Below are 12817 nucleotides of genomic sequence, written 5' to 3'. Positions count from 1 at the left end.
ATGGTGTGGGTGTGGTCCGAGGGGGATGGCTAAATGTGTTCGCCAGTCTCACTGCTTGTGGATAGAAGCTATTGATGAATCTAGTATTAAGTGTCCGTATGCTCTTATATCTCTTGCCTGAGGGCAGTGGGGTGAAGAGCTCATGCCCGGGGTGGTGACTGTCCTCTGTGATGGCCAGAATTCTACCACGGCAGCGGTCCTCGTAGAGCTGTTTAATCTCGGTGAGACCGCAGCCAATGATCTTCTGGGCCATATTGACCATTCTCTGCAGTGCCTTTCTTTCTCGCGAAGAGGTGTTGCCATACCACACGGTGATCCCGTTGGTGAGGACGCTCTCGATAGTGCAGCGGTAGAAGTTCACCAACACATGTATTGGCATCCCCCATCGCTTGAGGCACCTTAAGAAATAAAGGCGCTGCTGAGCCTTCTTCATGATAGAGTCAGTGTTCACAGTCCAGGTTAGATCTTTAGAGATGTGAATTCCCAAAAACCTAAAGCTGGTGACTGTTTCCACTTCCGTTCCATCAATACTGAGTGGGCTGTGAGTGTGTGGCCTGTGTCTCCGAAAGTCCACTATTAGCTCTTTCGTTTTCTTTATGTTCAAGTCCAGGTTATTGCTATGACACCACCTAAGCAGCTGTACAACTTCATCCCTGTAAGTGGACTCGTCATCATCACTGATCAGTCCTATTATAGTGCTGTCATCGGCAAACTTGATGATGCGGTTATTGCTGTGTCTTGCTGTGCAGTCGTGAGTAAATAGGGAGTACAACCTTAGACTCAGACAGCAGCCTTGTGGGGTTCCAGTGCTCAGGGTGAGTGGTGTTGATGTTTTATTGCCTATCCGCACCACCTGTGGTCTCTCGATAAGAAAGTCCAGCAGCCAGTTGCAGACAGAGTTGCACAGACCTAATCCCCTGAGCTTTGTCACCAGTTGACTGGGTATGATGGAATTGAATGCTGAACTGTAGTCCACAAACAGCATTCTCACATACGAGTTCTTAGTGTCCAGGTGTTCCAAGGCTGTATGCAGAGCCAGGGAGACAGATCATCGATTGCTTAACAATCACATTCGTTCGACTTGAGCCATCAAGCTCGTAGTTTTCCTTCAAATCTTGAAAGCTCTCAGTGAGAACATCATAGGCTGCAGGACGCCCCGTAACTTGATTACTTCAACAGAAAGAAGAGCAGACAGCTCGAGAAATATGTGAGGCGCAGAGAGCGCAAGGCGAGCCGCACACGTTTCGGTGGCTGAGAGAGGGCAGTTTTTGCTTCTGCATTTCCCAAGTAAGGACGCATGACAACAAGCGATCGCGGTGCTCATCTACGACACAGTGGTGATGAGTTTTCAGTACGTGTTCTTTTGAACGAGCAATGAGGTTGCCGCCTTGGACAGCTGACTGCACGCTCTCATTGTGCCACGTGATGAGAATTCACCAGGCTCGTTCAGTCATTAGTCACATTCCATCGTTTGCCATAAGCAGACGCTGCGAAGTGATGTGGATATCAGTTCCCAGTCTTGTGGAAGAGGAGGAAAGGAGCACACGAGGGCTCGTCCGGGAGTTGAACCCGGGACCTCTCGCACCCTAAGCGAGAATCATACCACTAGACCAACGAGCCACAGCAGCACTTTCCATTTCAATCTGTCAGCGAGCTTGAGGATGGGGAGAGGCGCCATTCGCTCGTCCAGTCAGACCTTCATCAATAAGTCAAGAAAGCTGCAATTACACGACTGCCTTGCAGACGAAGGGCAGTGAACTGTGCCCGGTAAGAGGGGAACAAGCGGCACTAGGTGACGCCGAGGCATAAGTCCCAGCGAGGGGGGTTGGCTTGTATGGTACAGCGCTTGCTTTGCATGTGGGAGATAGCAGGATCAATTCCCGCATCCTCCAGGTGTGTGCTTAGAGCTTGATGTGCCGAAAGGTGTCCTTTAGCCTGTGGTCCCGCCTTACATGGAGAGCATCGTGCAGCTGTCAAGCGTTTCGCAGCCACGCCCCCTTTTCATCTTCTCTCTGGCTTAAGCGTCACTCCGCCCCTCTCTCTTGACATTTCATGTCAGCATGTCAGAAGTCCGAGTGACATTTTTAATGGCTGAGTGAGGGCACGATGCTGAAGCAGAGAGGCCACTTCAGCCACAGAGACTTGTGCTAGGTGAGATCTGAAAGACGGACTCGCAACAGAAACAGACCAAAAATGTATCGGTGAGATCAAAAGGCAAATGCAACATTCAGCAGAGGGCGTCTAAAGATTAGGGAACGGGCGACTGAAATCCATGTGAGGCAAACTTTCCGGTGTGTGTACTGCAGCTGGGCTTGTTGGCGTAATTAATAGTGCGTCAGTCTCGTCATCTGAAGGGCCTGAGTTTGATCCTCACACGGGGCAGGGCTGCTTCCTCTCTTGCTCTTTTCAAACACTTGCGGCAACTGTTCGCTCATAACCACGTCTGGAATGCGTGACCTTTACACGGGCGAGAAGCAACGCCGCATCCCTTTTCTAAAGAACATTCACATTCAGAAATAAGTCAAGAAATTTGCCATTACTTTCGCTCGCACTGCTGTCAGCCTGCCCATGTTGCCAAAGAAAGATTCACTCGGCGTCAACATGACAGAACAGCGATCACTTGAAAACAATGTTCCACACTCCGTAAGCAAGAACTTCAGTGTTTGCAGTCACCCGATATGCCGATAGTCAAAGGAGCGCAAAACACGAAGCGTCAAAAGACAAGATGAGTTGATGGAAAGAGCGTTGAATTGATGAGCACAAAAGTTCAGCTCGTACAATAGGCAACGAAGGTCTCAGCGTCGTCATCGCACTTGAAAGGACTGCCTTGCAGACCAAGGGCAGTGGGCGGTGCCCGGTAAGAGGGGCAGAGGCGGTAAGACATGATGCCGAGAAGCATGAAGCGAGGGGGATTAGCTCAAATGGTAGAGCGCTCGCTTAGCATGCAAAAGGTAGCGGGATCGATGCCCGCATCCTCCAGGTCTGAGTTTGGATCTCCGGAAGCCCGGTGCTCTTGTTTAGCTTCTGCGACTTCTGACAGGTGCTCCTCCGTTGCGGAGAGAATGTCCTTCAGTTGTCAAGCGTTGAAGGGCCACACCTCCTTCCCAACCTCAGTCTGCACTGAGTGCGTCTCCGGCATTTTCTCGTCCAATTTGTCAGCTTAGCAAGTGAAAAGTATATCCGAGTGAAAACAGTGCTGATAATACTCTCACGAATTGTTAGAAGACGTGCTTTGAACTTGAACTTGAACTTGAACTTGAACTTTATTGCCATATGTAACCGGTACTGGTACAATGGAATTCTTACTTACAGAAAGTCTCTCGGTTGTAAAACAAGTGTAAAAACAAAACAAAGTGCAAACAGTGCATCAAGACAATGTGCAAACAATAGACAATGTGCAAGTAAACATGCAGGCAGTTTGAATGTAAACAATACAGACATGTAAACAATGACTGGAGACGTACAATAAATAAATTACAATGAGGTAGATGGTGATGGTGTGGGTGTGGTCCGAGGGGGATGGCTAAATGTGTTCGCCAGTCTCACTGCTTGTGGATAGAAGCTATTGATGAATCTAGTATTAAGTGTCCGTATGCTCTTATATCTCTTGCCTGAGGGCAGTGGGGTGAAGAGCTCATGCCCGGGGTGGTGACTGTCCTCTGTGATGGCCAGAATTCTACCACGGCAGCGGTCCTCGTAGAGCTGTTTAATCTCGGTGAGACCGCAGCCAATGATCTTCTGGGCCATATTGACCATTCTCTGCAGTGCCTTTCTTTCTCGCGAAGAGGTGTTGCCATACCACACGGTGATCCCGTTGGTGAGGACGCTCTCGATAGTGCAGCGGTAGAAGTTCACCAACACATGTATTGGCATCCCCCATCGCTTGAGGCACCTTAAGAAATAAAGGCGCTGCTGAGCCTTCTTCATGATAGAGTCAGTGTTCACAGTCCAGGTTAGATCTTTAGAGATGTGAATTCCCAAAAACCTAAAGCTGGTGACTGTTTCCACTTCCGTTCCATCAATACTGAGTGGGCTGTGAGTGTGTGGCCTGTGTCTCCGAAAGTCCACTATTAGCTCTTTCGTTTTCTTTATGTTCAAGTCCAGGTTATTGCTATGACACCACCTAAGCAGCTGTACAACTTCATCCCTGTAAGTGGACTCGTCATCATCACTGATCAGTCCTATTATAGTGGTGTCATCGGCAAACTTGATGATGCGGTTATTGCTGTGTCTTGCTGTGCAGTCGTGAGTAAATAGGGAGTACAACCTTAGACTCAGACAGCAGCCTTGTGGGGTTCCAGTGCTCAGGGTGAGTGGTGTTGATGTTTTATTGCCTATCCGCACCACCTGTGGTCTCTCGATAAGAAAGTCCAGCAGCCAGTTGCAGACAGAGTTGCACAGACCTAATCCCCTGAGCTTTGTCACCAGTTGACTGGGTATGATGGAATTGAATGCTGAACTGTAGTCCACAAACAGCATTCTCACATACGAGTTCTTAGTGTCCAGGTGTTCCAAGGCTGTATGCAGAGCCAGGGAGACAGATCATCGATTGCTTAACAATCACATTCGTTCGACTTGAGCCATCAAGCTCGTAGTTTTCCTTCAAATCTTGAAAGCTCTCAGTGAGAACATCATAGGCTGCAGGACGCCCCGTAACTTGATTACTTCAACAGAAAGAAGAGCAGACAGCTCGAGAAATATGTGAGGCGCAGAGAGCGCAAGGCGAGCCGCACACGTTTCGGTGGCTGAGAGAGGGCAGTTTTTGCTTCTGCATTTCCCAAGTAAGGACGCATGACAACAAGCGATCGCGGTGCTCATCTACGACACAGTTGTGATGAGTTTTCAGTACGTGTTCTTTTGAACGAGCAATGAGGTTGCCGCCTTGGACAGCTGACTGCACGCTCTCATTGTGCCACGTGATGAGAATTCACCAGGCTCGTTCAGTCATTAGTCACATTCCATCGTTTGCCATAAGCAGACGCTGCGAAGTGATGTGGATATCAGTTCCCAGTCTTGTGGAAGAGGAGGAAAAGAGCACACGAGGGCTCGTCCGGGAGTTGAACCCGGGACCTCTCGCACCCTAAGCGAGAATCATACCACTAGACCAACGAGCCACAGCAGCACTTTCCATTTCAATCTGTCAGCGAGCTTGAGGATGGGGAGAGGCGCCATTCGCTCGTCCAGTCAGACCTTCATCAATAAGTCAAGAAAGCTGCAATTACACGACTGCCTTGCAGACGAAGGGCAGTGAACTGTGCCCGGTAAGAGGGGAACAAGCGGCACTAGGTGACGCCGAGGCATAAGTCCCAGCGAGGGGGGTTGGCTTGTATGGTACAGCGCTTGCTTTGCATGTGGGAGATAGCAGGATCAATTCCCGCATCCTCCAGGTGTGTGCTTAGAGCTTGATGTGCCGAAAGGTGTCCTTTAGCCTGTGGTCCCGCCTTACATGGAGAGCATCGTGCAGCTGTCAAGCGTTTCGCAGCCACGCCCCCTTTTCATCTTCTCTCTGGCTTAAGCGTCACTCCGCCCCTCTCTCTTGACATTTCATGTCAGCATGTCAGAAGTCCGAGTGACATTTTTAATGGCTGAGTGAGGGCACGATGCTGAAGCAGAGAGGCCACTTCAGCCACAGAGACTTGTGCTAGGTGAGATCTGAAAGACGGACTCGCAACAGAAACAGACCAAAAATGTATCGGTGAGATCAAAAGGCAAATGCAACATTCAGCAGAGGGCGTCTAAAGATTAGGGAACGGGCGACTGAAATCCATGTGAGGCAAACTTTCCGGTGTGTGTACTGCAGCTGGGCTTGTTGGCGTAATTAATAGTGCGTCAGTCTCGTCATCTGAAGGGCCTGAGTTTGATCCTCACACGGGGCAGGGCTGCTTCCTCTCTTGCTCTTTTCAAACACTTGCGGCAACTGTTCGCTCATAACCACGTCTGGAATGCGTGACCTTTACACGGGCGAGAAGCAACGCCGCATCCCTTTTCTAAAGAACATTCACATTCAGAAATAAGTCAAGAAATTTGCCATTACTTTCGCTCGCACTGCTGTCAGCCTGCCCATGTTGCCAAAGAAAGATTCACTCGGCGTCAACATGACAGAACAGCGATCACTTGAAAACAATGTTCCACACTCCGTAAGCAAGAACTTCAGTGTTTGCAGTCACCCGATATGCCGATAGTCAAAGGAGCGTAAAACACGAAGCGTCAAAAGACAAGATGAGTTGATGGAAAGAGCGTTGAATTGATGAGCACAAAAGTTCAGCTCGTACAATAGGCAACGAAGGTCTCAGCGTCGTCATCGCACTTGAAAGGACTGCCTTGCAGACCAAGGGCAGTGGGCGGTGCCCGGTAAGAGGGGCAGAGGCGGTAAGACATGATGCCGAGAAGCATGAAGCGAGGGGGATTAGCTCAAATGGTAGAGCGCTCGCTTAGCATGCAAAAGGTCGCGGGATCGATGCCCGCATCCTCCAGGTCTGAGTTTGGATCTCCGGAAGCCCGGTGCTCTTGTTTAGCTTCTGCGACTTCTGACAGGTGCTCCTCCGTTGCGGAGAGAATGTCCTTCAGTTGTCAAGCGTTGAAGGGCCACACCTCCTTCCCAACCTCAGTCTGCACTGAGTGCGTCTCCGGCATTTTCTCGTCCAATTTGTCAGCTTAGCAAGTGAAAAGTATATCCGAGTGAAAACAGTGCTGATAATACTCTCACGAATTGTTAGAAGACGTGCTTTGAACTTGAACTTGAACTTGAACTTGAACTTTATTGCCATATGTAACCGGTACTGGTACAATGGAATTCTTACTTACAGAAAGTCTCTCGGTTGTAAAACAAGTGTAAAAACAAAACAAAGTGCAAACAGTGCATCAAGACAATGTGCAAACAATAGACAATGTGCAAGTAAACATGCAGGCAGTTTGAATGTAAACAATACAGACATGTAAACAATGACTGGAGACGTACAATAAATAAATTACAATGAGGTAGATGGTGATGGTGTGGGTGTGGTCCGAGGGGGATGGCTAAATGTGTTCGCCAGTCTCACTGCTTGTGGATAGAAGCTATTGATGAATCTAGTATTAAGTGTCCGTATGCTCTTATATCTCTTGCCTGAGGGCAGTGGGGTGAAGAGCTCATGCCCGGGGTGGTGACTGTCCTCTGTGATGGCCAGAATTCTACCACGGCAGCGGTCCTCGTAGAGCTGTTTAATCTCGGTGAGACCGCAGCCAATGATCTTCTGGGCCATATTGACCATTCTCTGCAGTGCCTTTCTTTCTCGCGAAGAGGTGTTGCCATACCACACGGTGATCCCGTTGGTGAGGACGCTCTCGATAGTGCAGCGGTAGAAGTTCACCAACACATGTATTGGCATCCCCCATCGCTTGAGGCACCTTAAGAAATAAAGGCGCTGCTGAGCCTTCTTCATGATAGAGTCAGTGTTCACAGTCCAGGTTAGATCTTTAGAGATGTGAATTCCCAAAAACCTAAAGCTGGTGACTGTTTCCACTTCCGTTCCATCAATACTGAGTGGGCTGTGAGTGTGTGGCCTGTGTCTCCGAAAGTCCACTATTAGCTCTTTCGTTTTCTTTATGTTCAAGTCCAGGTTATTGCTATGACACCACCTAAGCAGCTGTACAACTTCATCCCTGTAAGTGGACTCGTCATCATCACTGATCAGTCCTATTATAGTGGTGTCATCGGCAAACTTGATGATGCGGTTATTGCTGTGTCTTGCTGTGCAGTCGTGAGTAAATAGGGAGTACAACCTTAGACTCAGACAGCAGCCTTGTGGGGTTCCAGTGCTCAGGGTGAGTGGTGTTGATGTTTTATTGCCTATCCGCACCACCTGTGGTCTCTCGATAAGAAAGTCCAGCAGCCAGTTGCAGACAGAGTTGCACAGACCTAATCCCCTGAGCTTTGTCACCAGTTGACTGGGTATGATGGAATTGAATGCTGAACTGTAGTCCACAAACAGCATTCTCACATACGAGTTCTTAGTGTCCAGGTGTTCCAAGGCTGTATGCAGAGCCAGGGAGACAGATCATCGATTGCTTAACAATCACATTCGTTCGACTTGAGCCATCAAGCTCGTAGTTTTCCTTCAAATCTTGAAAGCTCTCAGTGAGAACATCATAGGCTGCAGGACGCCCCGTAACTTGATTACTTCAACAGAAAGAAGAGCAGACAGCTCGAGAAATATGTGAGGCGCAGAGAGCGCAAGGCGAGCCGCACACGTTTCGGTGGCTGAGAGAGGGCAGTTTTTGCTTCTGCATTTCCCAAGTAAGGACGCATGACAACAAGCGATCGCGGTGCTCATCTACGACACAGTGGTGATGAGTTTTCAGTACGTGTTCTTTTGAACGAGCAATGAGGTTGCCGCCTTGGACAGCTGACTGCACGCTCTCATTGTGCCACGTGATGAGAATTCACCAGGCTCGTTCAGTCATTAGTCACATTCCATCGTTTGCCATAAGCAGACGCTGCGAAGTGATGTGGATATCAGTTCCCAGTCTTGTGGAAGAGGAGGAAAAGAGCACACGAGGGCTCGTCCGGGAGTTGAACCCGGGACCTCTCGCACCCTAAGCGAGAATCATACCACTAGACCAACGAGCCACAGCAGCACTTTCCATTTCAATCTGTCAGCGAGCTTGAGGATGGGGAGAGGCGCCATTCGCTCGTCCAGTCAGACCTTCATCAATAAGTCAAGAAAGCTGCAAGTACACGACTGCCTTGCAGACGAAGGGCAGTGAACTGTGCCCGGTAAGAGGGGAACAAGCGGCACTAGGTGACGCCGAGGCATAAGTCCCAGCGAGGGGGGTTGGCTTGTATGGTACAGCGCTTGCTTTGCATGTGGGAGATAGCAGGATCAATTCCCGCATCCTCCAGGTGTGTGCTTAGAGCTTGATGTGCCGAAAGGTGTCCTTTAGCCTGTGGTCCCGCCTTACATGGAGAGCATCGTGCAGCTGTCAAGCGTTTCGCAGCCACGCCCCCTTTTCATCTTCTCTCTGGCTTAAGCGTCACTCCGCCCCTCTCTCTTGACATTTCATGTCAGCATGTCAGAAGTCCGAGTGACATTTTTAATGGCTGAGTGAGGGCACGATGCTGAAGCAGAGAGGCCACTTCAGCCACAGAGACTTGTGCTAGGTGAGATCTGAAAGACGGACTCGCAACAGAAACAGACCAAAAATGTATCGGTGAGATCAAAAGGCAAATGCAACATTCAGCAGAGGGCGTCTAAAGATTAGGGAACGGGCGACTGAAATCCATGTGAGGCAAACTTTCCGGTGTGTGTACTGCAGCTGGGCTTGTTGGCGTAATTAATAGTGCGTCAGTCTCGTCATCTGAAGGGCCTGAGTTTGATCCTCACACGGGGCAGGGCTGCTTCCTCTCTTGCTCTTTTCAAACACTTGCGGCAACTGTTCGCTCATAACCACGTCTGGAATGCGTGACCTTTACACGGGCGAGAAGCAACGCCGCATCCCTTTTCTAAAGAACATTCACATTCAGAAATAAGTCAAGAAATTTGCCATTACTTTCGCTCGCACTGCTGTCAGCCTGCCCATGTTGCCAAAGAAAGATTCACTCGGCGTCAACATGACAGAACAGCGATCACTTGAAAACAATGTTCCACACTCCGTAAGCAAGAACTTCAGTGTTTGCAGTCACCCGATATGCCGATAGTCAAAGGAGCGTAAAACACGAAGCGTCAAAAGACAAGATGAGTTGATGGAAAGAGCGTTGAATTGATGAGCACAAAAGTTCAGCTCGTACAATAGGCAACGAAGGTCTCAGCGTCGTCATCGCACTTGAAAGGACTGCCTTGCAGACCAAGGGCAGTGGGCGGTGCCCGGTAAGAGGGGCAGAGGCGGTAAGACATGATGCCGAGAAGCATGAAGCGAGGGGGATTAGCTCAAATGGTAGAGCGCTCGCTTAGCATGCAAAAGGTCGCGGGATCGATGCCCGCATCCTCCAGGTCTGAGTTTGGATCTCCGGAAGCCCGGTGCTCTTGTTTAGCTTCTGCGACTTCTGACAGGTGCTCCTCCGTTGCGGAGAGAATGTCCTTCAGTTGTCAAGCGTTGAAGGGCCACACCTCCTTCCCAACCTCAGTCTGCACTGAGTGCGTCTCCGGCATTTTCTCGTCCAATTTGTCAGCTTAGCAAGTGAAAAGTATATCCGAGTGAAAACAGTGCTGATAATACTCTCACGAATTGTTAGAAGACGTGCTTTGAACTTGAACTTGAACTTGAACTTGAACTTTATTGCCATATGTAACCGGTACTGGTACAATGGAATTCTTACTTACAGAAAGTCTCTCGGTTGTAAAACAAGTGTAAAAACAAAACAAAGTGCAAACAGTGCATCAAGACAATGTGCAAACAATAGACAATGTGCAAGTAAACATGCAGGCAGTTTGAATGTAAACAATACAGACATGTAAACAATGACTGGAGACGTACAATAAATAAATTACAATGAGGTAGATGGTGATGGTGTGGGTGTGGTCCGAGGGGGATGGCTAAATGTGTTCGCCAGTCTCACTGCTTGTGGATAGAAGCTATTGATGAATCTAGTATTAAGTGTCCGTATGCTCTTATATCTCTTGCCTGAGGGCAGTGGGGTGAAGAGCTCATGCCCGGGGTGGTGACTGTCCTCTGTGATGGCCAGAATTCTACCACGGCAGCGGTCCTCGTAGAGCTGTTTAATCTCGGTGAGACCGCAGCCAATGATCTTCTGGGCCATATTGACCATTCTCTGCAGTGCCTTTCTTTCTCGCGAAGAGGTGTTGCCATACCACACGGTGATCCCGTTGGTGAGGACGCTCTCGATAGTGCAGCGGTAGAAGTTCACCAACACATGTATTGGCATCCCCCATCGCTTGAGGCACCTTAAGAAATAAAGGCGCTGCTGAGCCTTCTTCATGATAGAGTCAGTGTTCACAGTCCAGGTTAGATCTTTAGAGATGTGAATTCCCAAAAACCTAAAGCTGGTGACTGTTTCCACTTCCGTTCCATCAATACTGAGTGGGCTGTGAGTGTGTGGCCTGTGTCTCCGAAAGTCCACTATTAGCTCTTTCGTTTTCTTTATGTTCAAGTCCAGGTTATTGCTATGACACCACCTAAGCAGCTGTACAACTTCATCCCTGTAAGTGGACTCGTCATCATCACTGATCAGTCCTATTATAGTGGTGTCATCGGCAAACTTGATGATGCGGTTATTGCTGTGACTTGCTGTGCAGTCGTGAGTAAATAGGGAGTACAACCTTAGACTCAGACAGCAGCCTTGTGGGGTTCCAGTGCTCAGGGTGAGTGGTGTTGATGTTTTATTGCCTATCCGCACCACCTGTGGTCTCTCGATAAGAAAGTCCAGCAGCCAGTTGCAGACAGAGTTGCACAGACCTAATCCCCTGAGCTTTGTCACCAGTTGACTGGGTATGATGGAATTGAATGCTGAACTGTAGTCCACAAACAGCATTCTCACATACGAGTTCTTAGTGTCCAGGTGTTCCAAGGCTGTATGCAGAGCCAGGGAGACAGATCATCGATTGCTTAACAATCACATTCGTTCGACTTGAGCCATCAAGCTCGTAGTTTTCCTTCAAATCTTGAAAGCTCTCAGTGAGAACATCATAGGCTGCAGGACGCCCCGTAACTTGATTACTTCAACAGAAAGAAGAGCAGACAGCTCGAGAAATATGTGAGGCGCAGAGAGCGCAAGGCGAGCCGCACACGTTTCGGTGGCTGAGAGAGGGCAGTTTTTGCTTCTGCATTTCCCAAGTAAGGACGCATGACAACAAGCGATCGCGGTGCTCATCTACGACACAGTGGTGATGAGTTTTCAGTACGTGTTCTTTTGAACGAGCAATGAGGTTGCCGCCTCGGACAGCTGACTGCACGCTCTCATTGTGCCACGTGATGAGAATTCACCAGGCTCGTTCAGTCATTAGTCACATTCCATCGTTTGCCATAAGCAGACGCTGCGAAGTGATGTGGATATCAGTTCCCAGTCTTGTGGAAGAGGAGGAAAGGAGCACACAAGGGCTCGTCCGGGAGTTGAACCCGGGACCTCTCATACCCTAAGCGAGAATCATACCACTAGACCAACGAGCCACAGCAGCACTTTCCATTTCAATCTGTCAGCGAGCTTGAGGATGGGGGAGAGGCGTCATTCGCTCGTCCAGTCAGACCTTCATTAATAAGTCAAGAAAGCCGCAATTACACGACTGCCTTGCAGACGAAGGGCAGTGAACTGTGCCCGGTAAGAGGGGATCAAGCGGCACTAGGTGACGCCGAGGGATAAGCCCCAGTGAGGGGGGTTGGTTTGTATGGTACAGCGCTTGCTTTGCATGTGGAAGGTAGCAGGATCCATTCCCGCATCCTCCAGGTGTGTGCTTAGAGCTTGATGTGCCAAAAGGTGTCCTTTAGCCTGTGGTCACGCCTTGCGTGGAGAGCATCGTGCAGCTGTCAAGCGTTTCGCAGCCACGCCCCCTTTTCATCTTCTCTCTGGCTTAAGCGTCTCCGCCACTCTCTCTTGACATTTCATGTCAGCTTGTCAGAAGTCCGAGTGACATTTTTAATGGCTGAGTGAGGGCACGATGCTGAAGCAGAGAGTCCATTTCAGCCAGAGAGACTTGTGCTAGGTGAGATCTGAAAGACGGACTCGCAACAGAAACAGACCAAAAATGTATCGGTGAGATCAAAAGGCAAATGCAACATTCAGCAGAGGGCGTCTAAAGATTAGGGAACGGGCGACTGAAATCCATGTGAGGCAAACTTTCCGCTATGTGTCCTGCAGCTGGGCTTGTTGGCATAATTGGTAGTGCAT

The 12817-nt window shown here is 49.3% G+C and overlaps 3 non-coding genes across 3 annotated transcripts; all 3 read right to left on the bottom strand.

The window, feature by feature from the left end:
- Positions 1-1548: 1548 nt before the first annotated feature.
- trnap-agg (transfer RNA proline (anticodon AGG)) lies at positions 1549-1620 on the bottom strand. Its single transcript has one exon. It is a non-coding gene; the product is annotated as a tRNA-Pro (tRNA).
- Positions 1621-5042: 3422 nt separating this feature from the next.
- Positions 5043-5114, bottom strand: trnap-agg (transfer RNA proline (anticodon AGG)). The gene has a single exon. It is a non-coding gene; the product is annotated as a tRNA-Pro (tRNA).
- A 3422-nt stretch (positions 5115-8536) lies between these two features.
- On the bottom strand, positions 8537-8608 carry trnap-agg (transfer RNA proline (anticodon AGG)). Its single transcript has one exon. It is a non-coding gene; the product is annotated as a tRNA-Pro (tRNA).
- Positions 8609-12817: the final 4209 nt, after the last annotated feature.

Source organism: Lepisosteus platostomus, chromosome 5, assembly GCF_059453375.1.
Source record: "Lepisosteus platostomus isolate fLepPlt1 chromosome 5, fLepPlt1.hap1, whole genome shotgun sequence".
Lineage (NCBI taxonomy): Eukaryota > Metazoa > Chordata > Actinopteri > Semionotiformes > Lepisosteidae > Lepisosteus > Lepisosteus platostomus.
The sequence above is the reverse complement of the archived record's forward strand: the minus strand, read 5'-3'. Positions and strand labels throughout refer to the sequence as shown.